Below are 10,797 nucleotides of genomic sequence, written 5' to 3' on the forward strand. Positions count from 1 at the left end.
CCGAGTTATCGAGGTTCCACTGTACTGCCAAATATCGAGGTGGACTCTTTTCTTTGGCCCACTCTGCATAATTTAATCATTTCACACCCCCTCCATGGCTCAGTGGTAAGAGCGCCTGCCTTTGGATTGAAAAAATCCGAAAGGTTGTGGGTTCGAATCTCACCAGGGTCAGGAATTTTTCATTTATTATAAATTAATAAATGAATATAGTTTTTGTCCTTGTGGGATCGGTACTCACCGGAGGGACCGCAGACGTTCGGATACAATTAGCGTCTCTTTGCAATGACAATGACGTCGACTTTGCAAAGTAACAAGACGCTTACTCACCACACACACTACACATGACACTAGGTACCTAACTGTTCAAAATTACCGTAACTACCACGCCAATGGCCATTAGTTGTCGAGGCATTAGCTAAATAAAAAAAAAATCATATCACATGGTGAGGACGTTTGAGTTGGTAAACTTTTATTTTCTCGAGAATGGGCGACTCTGTAGATAAATCCTGAAACACGTCGATTTTTATTTTCAAATTATAATTAAATGGGAATAGGGTTCGTGTGATAGCTTATTCGAAAGGTTATTCAATTATCTATTCACTAATATAAACATTACAACAATTATTTATACAGGGTGAGCAAAATTTTTTTTTTTTTTAATTAAATTAATTAAGACAAAAAGAAGATTGTGTGTAATTTATTGCAAAATACCTTTTACTGCTGTCAGAAAAAAAATGTTAATTTGAAAAATAAACATTGCTTACCGCATAGGTAAATTAAATGTTCAAACTGCTAAAAGGCAGGTGGGTGGCAGCTTTAATATTGAATTTAAGCGATAAAAAATATTTATTTGTCAAATAAATATTTTTTTCTCTTTTCGAACAACAGTAAAATTTATCTCGAATTAAATAAATTATATACATTTTTCTTTTTGTCTCAATTAATTGAATTCAAAAAAATTTTTTTGGACCCCCTGTAAAGATTATTATTTTAATGTTTCTATTAGTGACTAGAGCATTGAATAACCTTTTGAATGAGCTATCACACGACCCTTATTCTCATTTAAAAAAAATCATCGATTACGTCATCATGCCCAGATGGGTGACGTCACTAGTATGATATACATATATGTCAAAAATCGTAATTTAAAAATTAAAGTCGAACTGTTTCGGGATTTATCAACTCAAACGTCCTCACTGTATATACACACATACCTATATGCAGTGGGATCTAAGTATGGGATGTATAAATTGTGTATACATACCGGTATAAGAAATTATTATTTCATAAGTAAGCACTATCATACTTTTTGCTCAATTATTGCTAAAATGGCTATAATGGATTTAATTGCATTAACACATAAATAAATAAAAATCAACCACGTTTTTAAGGTTTTATTTATACATTTCTTCAATTTTATTTTAAATAAACCTGTTATTGGACGATTTAATAAAATATTAAATATAATATTCTCAGATGTTGTTGATATGTACTTTTATATTTACATTTTCCCAGTGAAGATCCGGGTTAAAAATATGCATATTATAATAATTATTATTGTGTTAATATTCATTTTTTAAATGTATTGAAACCACTAATACTACACTTAACATATTTTAGTTCTCTAAATTATAATGCATAAGAAATTTGTATTTGATAAAGCATGGCGAAACTTTCTCTGTCTCGAGCAATTCTAAATAGTTGCACTGCTTTTATATGCCTGTCCAATCCCTGAGATTCTTCAACTAAGAGGCCTGCTTCGTACCAATTCTTCTGCGTCCTTGGATTTTACCCATAACAGTAAGTTGAAGAATATTATATCGGTCTCCCCGTACTACGTATCCAAAATAGGCTATCTTTCTACATCTGATATTATCAAGCAGCTCGCGAGTAGCATTTGCTCTCTTAAGGACTGCCACCTTTGTCAGCATAGGCGTCCATGGTATTTTTAGTGTACGTCTGTGCAGCCACATATTAAAGGCCTCCAATCGATTAACGGTGGATATTTTTAATGTCCATGCTTCGACATCGTATAAGAGGACTGACCAAATGTAACTTTTATACAAACGCGTTGTAAGTTATCATTACAAAAGAATAACCTCATTTTTAAAAATGTTGTGCGGGCTATCTCGATTCTATATTTTATTTCTTTATCTGGATCTAGTTGTTCAGTAATATGGCAACCAAGATATTTAAAACTGGGTACTCTTTAAATTATATCACCATCAACATATAACCGTCAATCTTGATGTGCTAAACGGCTAAACACCATGTATTTTGTTTTTGAACAGTTTATGTTTAGGCCAAACTCTCTTCCCACTGTGTTCATGGCATTTAAAAGGCATTGCAATCCATTCATGTCGTCACTCAAAATACTTTTATCGTCGGCATATTTGATTGTATGGTATTTTTACTACAAAAGCGATATTACGTAGGTCAATATTTTTGACGTAAGAGAACTGTCAAAACATTAGAATGTGACTTTTCATTATTGCCATGTTTATAATAAACATGACAATAATGAAAAATCACATTCTTATGTTTTGACAGTTCTCTTACGTCATAAATTTTGACCTACGTAATATCGCTTTTGTAGTAAAAATACTATATTTATCAGGTACTTTATATTTATCAGATTTTATTTAATATTCCATTAACTTTTACGCCCCTTTCCATATTATGCAGCGCTTCTTTAAATATTCTATCTGAATATAGATTGAATAACAGTGGGGACAGTGTACAACCCTGTCTGGCACCTCTTTGAATTTTATATAATATTTCTGTTGATTTTCCATTTATGCAAGCTGTCGCTGTTTGACGCTGAATTTTTCTATGATTCCTTCTTTCTTCTTCTTCATGTGCCGTGCTCGATTATCGAACGTTGGCTATCAAATTGGCTATAGCAATTTTGTTAACGGCAGCTCGAAAAAGGGATGCAGAGGATCTGTTATACCATTCTCTCAGGTTTTTAAGCCATGACGTCCTTTTTTGACCTGGCCCTCTTCTTCCGTCTACCTTGCCTTGTATTATTAAATGGAGTATATTATATCCCTCTGGGTGTAGCATAACATGGCCAAAATATTCAAGTTTTCGATTTTTAACTATTCTGACGACTTCCGTGACTTTTCCCATCCAGTGCAAAACAACTTCGTTACAAACTCTATCCACCCAACTTATTCGTAGGGTTCTTCGGTATACCCAAATTTCAAAGACTTTCAATTTCTTGAGAAGAGTATCTGTTAAAGTCCAACCTTCGACACTGTACAAAAGAGTACAGAACACATAACATCTCACTAATCTAATTTTAAGATTCAAAGTAATGTGGTTTCCACATAACAGTTTCTGTATCCTAAAGAATGCAGATCTGGCCTTCTCTATACGTATTCTAATTTCTTTGCTCATGTCCCAGTTTTCATTTACATTACAACCAAGGTAGGTGATACTGGTAGTTCTCTCTAATTGTTCACCATAAGCTGTTACTACTTCCGGTTGTATTGGCATCTTACTGAAAACCATCATCTTGGTCTTTGCGGTGTTTAGCTTGAGTCCATATTCCTCACAAGTTGTGGTAATCCTATTAATCAGATGTTGAAGTTCTTCATAATTGCTCGCAATTAACACCGTGTCATCCGCATATCTCAAATTATTAATATTGACGCCATTCATTTTGATACCACATTGAGCATTATCCACTGCCTTATTGAAAGCAAACTCAGAATAGATGTTAAATATTACTGGGGACAAAATGCAGCCCTGCCTTACTCCTCTTCGTATTTGAAGTTCTTCAGACATGTCCCGGCCAATCCTGATGTTTGCACGTTGATGCCAGTAAAGATTTTTGATAATGCGTAGGTCTTTATCTTCAATACCCACTTTCTGAAGAATATTAATCATTTCAGTATGTTTTACCCCCGATAAAAGGCCTTCTCAAAGTCAATGACACACACATAAACCGGATGTCCGACATCTCTGCATCTCTGTACCATAACCTGAATACTAAACAGTGCTTCTCTGGTCCCAAAATTATTGCGGAATTCAAACTGTGTATCACCAAGCTGTTCTTCTATTTTTTCGTTACATCTTAGAGTGCAAAATTCGTAGAAATATCTTTAAAACATGACTCATCAAGCTAATGGTTCGGTAGTCACTATATCTTTTCGCGTTTGCCTTTTTAGATATCTATATCCGTTGTATATCTAAATCCGTTGGTATATAGCCAGTTTGATAAACTTTATTAAAAAGATGAAGGAGAGATCTTTTACCTGAACTTTCGAAGAGCTTTATTATTTCACTCGGTATTTCGTCTGATATCGTCGCTTTTCTGGTCTTTGCTAATCTTATTGCTTGTTCAATTTCGTCCATAGTTATGTCAGGTCCTGTAACCACTTCGTTAATTTCAAGCTCGGGCCTTTCATCATTAAACAGTTCCTCAATGTAGTCTTTCCTTCTGTCTATTTTATCCAAATCCATAATAATCAGTTTTCCGTCTCTATCAACGATGATATTTGCATGTTTTTTGTTCTGACCGGTGAGTTCTTTTATTGTTTTATACATATTAAATGAATAATGTTTTCTCTGCAACCCTTCAATTTCTAAACATTTGTCTTCAAAGTATGTTTCTTTTGCCACTCGTATTTTAGTCCTTATCTCTTTACTAATGCGTTTATACATTTCGATGTTTTGGTTCTTAAATTTGCGTCTTTTTTCCATCAAATTCAAAATCTCATCGCTCATCCACTGTTGCTTCTTTTGATTGTTCTCTTTGAAGTTTGGGGTTGAGTTGCTTATAATCGTTTTGATTTGGTTCCAATGATCCTCGATGTATTCTTGTTGTTCGCTATTCTCAAAATTGCTCTCAAAATTGCTCTCTAAATTTTTTGCAATCCCCTGACTGTTATTTCTAATAAAATCGGTATTCAGTTTGTTAAAGGATCGTTTTTTTATCCGTTTAAGTTTTATTTTTATTTCGGCTAACAATAGATTGTGATCAGAATCAGATGGCACATCGGCGCCAGGATAGGTTTTTACAGACTTTACTGCATTTCTGTAACGCTTACTGATGGTTATGTAGTCAATTTCGTTTCTTACGATATTCTGGGGGGGGGGTATCTGCTGGTGATTTCCACGTATATAATCTCCGTTTAGGTAATTTAAAAAAGGTATTCATTATACAAAGATTATGTTCTTTACAAAAATCTGCGAAATAGTCTCTGCTTTCATTTCTATCGCCCAGTCCATAACATCCAATAATATTACTTTGTCTGCCTTTTCCTATCTTAGCATTAAGGTCACCCATCAGAATGGCAAGATCTCTAGTCTTGAGTTGGTCGGTAACAGTTTTTACATCGGCGTAGAACTTGTCAAGTTCTTCCAGTTCACTTTCCGCTGTCGGTGCATACACTTGTATTAAATTTATGTTTCTGGGTTTCGCGTTCAACTGAATCATTATGACTCGTTCAGATACCTGGCATACCGCCCTAACACATTTGCTAACCTCCTTTGAGACTATGAATCTTACACCATGACGATGGTAATTACTCTCTTCTCCTGCATAATATACTTCATGATCATCCACATGGCATTGGCCAGATCCAGGCCATCGCATTTCACTGATACCCAGAATTGATATTTGCAGCCTTTTCATCTCATTTATGGCATTGTGTGTTTTTCCTGGTTCATATAAACTCCGCACATTCCATGTGCCTTATCTACAACTTCTCTGTATATCAAATTTGGCCAAGCATGAGATTTTTCGCACCCCTGCGCCATTTCAGAAGCGCCCGTACTCGGGGCCATGGTTTTTTTCCTCAGCCTTATTGATTAACCTGAGAAAAATAGTGTAGTAGTCATTCCCTTGGCTTTCTACACCGCTGTGTACACGCTGTTTAAGTGGTTGCTACCGCACCGAGTACTATTCTGTATTGACCTTTCTGGCCTACATGACTTTCGCTCAATACAGATACTGAAAAACCAGCTGCCGATTTCCAGGTTCGATTTTATACAAGCCCTAAAACCAGGGGGCTGCCACCTCCGTCCTCCAGACCGTTGTGAAGACCTTCTTCTCTGCCCTGGATGCCGTTGTTGGTTTCATCCGTGACCCTGGACTAGTGATGAGCGAGACTGGTCTTGGCCTTGCGGTCTTGGTCTTGGTCTTGCAGCAAGACCAAGACCAAGACCAAGACTAAGACCGCTTTTTGGTTGCAAGACCAAGACCAAGACCAAGCTTGCAAGAACAAGACCAAGACCAAGACCAAGACCGAACCTTGCAAGACCACGCAAGACCCAGACCAACCTGCAAGACTCTTGCACTTTTTTGAGAAAAATTGGTTTTTATTATTTAACTTTATTTTTTAGTTCAATAATATATACTGACATTGTAAGAAACCTTAAACAATATCGAATTTTTAAAATACATAATATTTTGGTTATATTTTTAAGTCGTTTTGATTAAGTCAAACGATTTTCATTTTCTCAACCTTCAAAGTATCCAGAAGGCAAGTTTTCAAACGGCGACAGTTCAAGGACAATTGAAATTACTTGTAAGACAAAAAAAATGTAATTATAGATAGGGTAATCCATTTAAAAACAATGCAATTAAAAACTATTTTTATGTACCAGTAGTTTTCGCTTTCTTGTCTAATAAAAATACAGACACTTATTTCAATTCTTTTCACATAATCGAGGAAAAATGTAGGTCGTTAAATTTAAAATTAATACAAAAAATATCATAATAAATTTTTAAAAGGGATTCACAATGCTGTGAAAGCGTTGTGGTCTGAATAAAAAATAACTGGTTGTCGATTTTATGTGTCAAACTTGGTATCGCAAAATCCAATGCTTAGGTTCAGTTTCTGAATATAATGACAAAAATTCCGATACTGGGAAATTTTTAAAATTTTTTTTTGGATTAATTTTTGACAATCAACGAAAGTTGGAAGTTGAATTATTTGTGAAAATCCCGGATGACAAACGCGTAAAGAAGTTTACTGATTTCATAGTTGAAAACTATTTGGAAGAATCTATATTTTCCCCAGAAAGGGCCAGTACTACAAATAGTATGTGCCGCGCTTGAAATGCAAGCGCATCATTTCAGTGTGTTTTAAATTCTAGTTTTTACTACCCACATCCGAATATTTTCAACTTTTTAAATGTCATAATGGTTATTCAATCCAAAAATATGTAAAAATAAAAAGTGCGATAACTCGTGTTACGAGAGCAATGTAGTTTAAATAAAATTAAAGAACTGCAAGATAACAAATTACAGAATTAAGCGTTTATAACTCCCCATTAGATATATGTAGTTATTATGTTATAGTATTAGGTCTATAGATAGGTATGGTAAATAAGAACGTATTTACTAAAAAGTATGTTTTAGTTAGTTTATAAAAAAAGTTAATTATATCAAATAATGATTAAATAGAGTAAAAAATATTTGATTTTTGTGTTCTCTTAAAAAAGTTTAATTTATGTTCTTAAATTTGACCTTCGTAGGATAAATACTACAGTGTTCGAGTGAAAGGAGCAGATCATTATCTGTTAACAACTAAAAACCGTTTATCCTTTTTGGTAAAATCCGTGAATTGAAGGTCCCCGACCATTTGTGGCACCTTTAAGAAGCTCTTTTTCTTTAACATTTTATTAAAATACAGGGGCAATAAACAATAATCCAGACTCAAGACGTGGTCTGAAGGCAGGCGGCAGGTATCGACAGTATGCAAAACACAACGTGACACAACCGAAGGCCGGCAATTGCAACAAGAGCTGTAAATGCAGGTTTTTCCTACTGATAAACATTACCATTATAAAAATATACTCTAATCTCTTTATATAGAGAGAAATAATTAGGTCATTAGGTGAATGTATAATGTTAAAATTGGTATCCGTTTGAAACTACATTCTACATTCTGTTAAAATTTTAAAGCAAATAATATAGTTTCATTCTTCACATCTTTATTTATTTCAATGTACATTATATTTGAAATTGTTTGGTTCAAATTATTACTACCAAAAAAGCAAGACCAACAAGACTCTTGCAGCAAGACCAAGACCAAGAACAAGACCGGCTAGTGCAAGACCAAGACCAAGACCAAGGCTGCCTTTTAGCTGCAAGACCAAGACCAAGACCAAGCTTGCAAGAACAAGACCAAGACCAAGACTAGCCTGGTCTTGGTCTTGTTCTTGTTTTGCTCATCACTACCCTGGACAGGGGACCCTTAGCAGGTACTAGTTTCCCGAGCCAGGAAACACCTAGAATCTGCAGAAGGCAGGGATTGATTCAATTTCCCTGATAGGACTATCCAAAAGGAGTTCCTACCTGCTACCGATCTCCGTCTATGTCTCCTACGTCTTGATAATCAACTCCTTTATCCTTTAATATTTTGATTAATTTGTGATGCTGTATACGATCAAAGGCCTTTTAATAGTCAATAAATACCGCAAAGACGTCTTTCATTTGATCTCGGTATTTCTGCAATAATACATTTAGTGCAAAGAGTGCGTTCTGGGTTCCCAGTCCATTTCTGAAGCCAAATTGTGTTTCATCCTGGCCTTCTTTACATTTATCTCTGATTCTACTGAGGATGATACGTAGAAATATTTTCAAAGTGTGGCTCATAAGGCTTATCATTCTATAATCGCTACAGTTTTTCGGACGTTGTTGTTTTGGTAGAGTTATGAATTCGGACTTTAACCTTCGGATGACCAAGCGAGGGAAATTGTGACCCCAGCGTATGTTTTTCTTTAATAAATTCAAAAGCATTTTAAATTTTTAACTCATTATTTTTTTATTTGACTTTAATATCATTCTAGATATCTTCATATTTTTAAATAAAAAAAATTCCCTATATTTTACGAATAAAAAATATATTCTGAAGTTGATGTTTAGTAAAATAGCGTCTATTATGTGTAATTACAAGTAGTTTTACGCTAATGACGTCGACTTTGCAAAGTAACAAGACACTTACTCAACATACACATGACACTAATACTTATGTTGTGACTGGCTGAATGACATAAAGTTCATGCAAAAAAAAATTTGAAAAAAACAACTTTATTTTTTTGTTTTGTCATTTTTGACCTGGGGTCATTTTCCCCCCCTTGGTCATCCGTGTAACAAAAAAAGGTTGGTCATCGGAAGGTTAACCAATCTTCAGGGATATTACCAGTCGAATATACATCATTGAAAAGTTTGACCAGCATTCCAATGTTTTCCTCTCCTATGAGCTTTATCATATATGTCGGTATGTTGTCAGGACCAACGGCTTTCCTGTTTTTTGCCAATTTTATAGCGTGTAGTATTTCTGATTTTAGTATTTCTGGTCCTTCACCTTCATCTAAAGTTTCCAGGTCTTCGGGTCTATCATCATGATACAATTCATTTATATAATTACACCAGGTTGTTTGAATTTCGTGTTCGTTTATTATCATTTTTCCCGACGAATCGCTTATAGTATGTGAAGTCTTCTTATGATAAAAACCAGCTACTTCCTAACTTTTTTTAAACATATTAAATGTATCATGTTTTTCATTTAACTGTTCTAATTTCTTGCATTTAACCTCCATCCATTTTTCTTTAGCTACGTTTATTTTTTGTTTAATTAGTTTGTTTTTTCTTGTATTATGTCTTGTTACCTTTCAGTTTTCTTCTCTGCTCCATCAATTCCAGGATTTTATCAGGCATCCACTGTTGTTTTTTGTGCCTGTGCATTATTATTATTGTATATTTTTCCATTACTTTCAGGTAAATCGAAGTAAGATTTTAATTAATAACCTAAAACAATACACATATTATTAAAACTAGATTATATTATAGTAAAGAGACAAAAACTAAGAAGAACAGTATGAAGAAAGTGAATCCAATCAAATAGATAGTAGCCTAAACTATGTAATTCTCAATAATTCTTCTTACAAGATCTTGTGCTCAAAACAATATACTTTACTTTATTTGACTTTATAATATTGACAAAACTATTATGAAAATGTTTTAAGATATAAATAAATAATAAATTAAACTTGTTATTTATTCTACAACTTTTCGTAATTTATATCGAATCTTCAGAGAGCGGTTGAAATCAGCCCAACTAAAAACAAGCTCTGCCCAATTCTTGAGTACCTATACATAATTCAATATTATCGGTCAAACTCGATTTAAATTTTCTTAAGATAAAAGCACCGCTGACTTCATTTTCACCCGATATAGCTGTCAGCACGAGCAAACTGAAAAAAGCCACGCGTTAACTCAATAATTTATTAAGTCGATATGCCATATATGGTGACAAGCAGTTACAATTACTGCTAATGCAGAACGCCTTTCTTTCTTTTGAGTCAATTCGCGTTCCATCATGTTTTTGATTCTATTACCTGCATTTCCAATTAATAAATATAATGTATTGATATTAGTTTTAAATAGCAATTATAACTCTGTGATTTATGGGATAATAACATATTTCTTATAGAAAAATTGTCCATAGATATTTTAGGTTGTATCCTAAATTTACAATCTAAATACAGTAGAAATAAAAAAACCAAGACACTTTAAATGCTACTAGGAGCCCTCCCGAATCATAATTTACAATGTATATGACATGTATATGTTACGGTCAATGATATAAATTGGACATTGACGTTAATGGCCGGGCATTGTCGTGAATGTCCATTTTCCTTGGTTATTAACGACAATGCCCGGCCATTAACGACAATAACCTTAAATATTGGCCAATACTGTAAAAACTTAATGTAAAATTAGATTTTTCATCAATAATCGGTCAATAACGACAGTGGCCAGAAGCAAATGGCCAA

This window comes from Diabrotica virgifera, chromosome 6, assembly GCF_917563875.1.
Source record: "Diabrotica virgifera virgifera chromosome 6, PGI_DIABVI_V3a".
NCBI lineage: Eukaryota > Metazoa > Arthropoda > Insecta > Coleoptera > Chrysomelidae > Diabrotica > Diabrotica virgifera.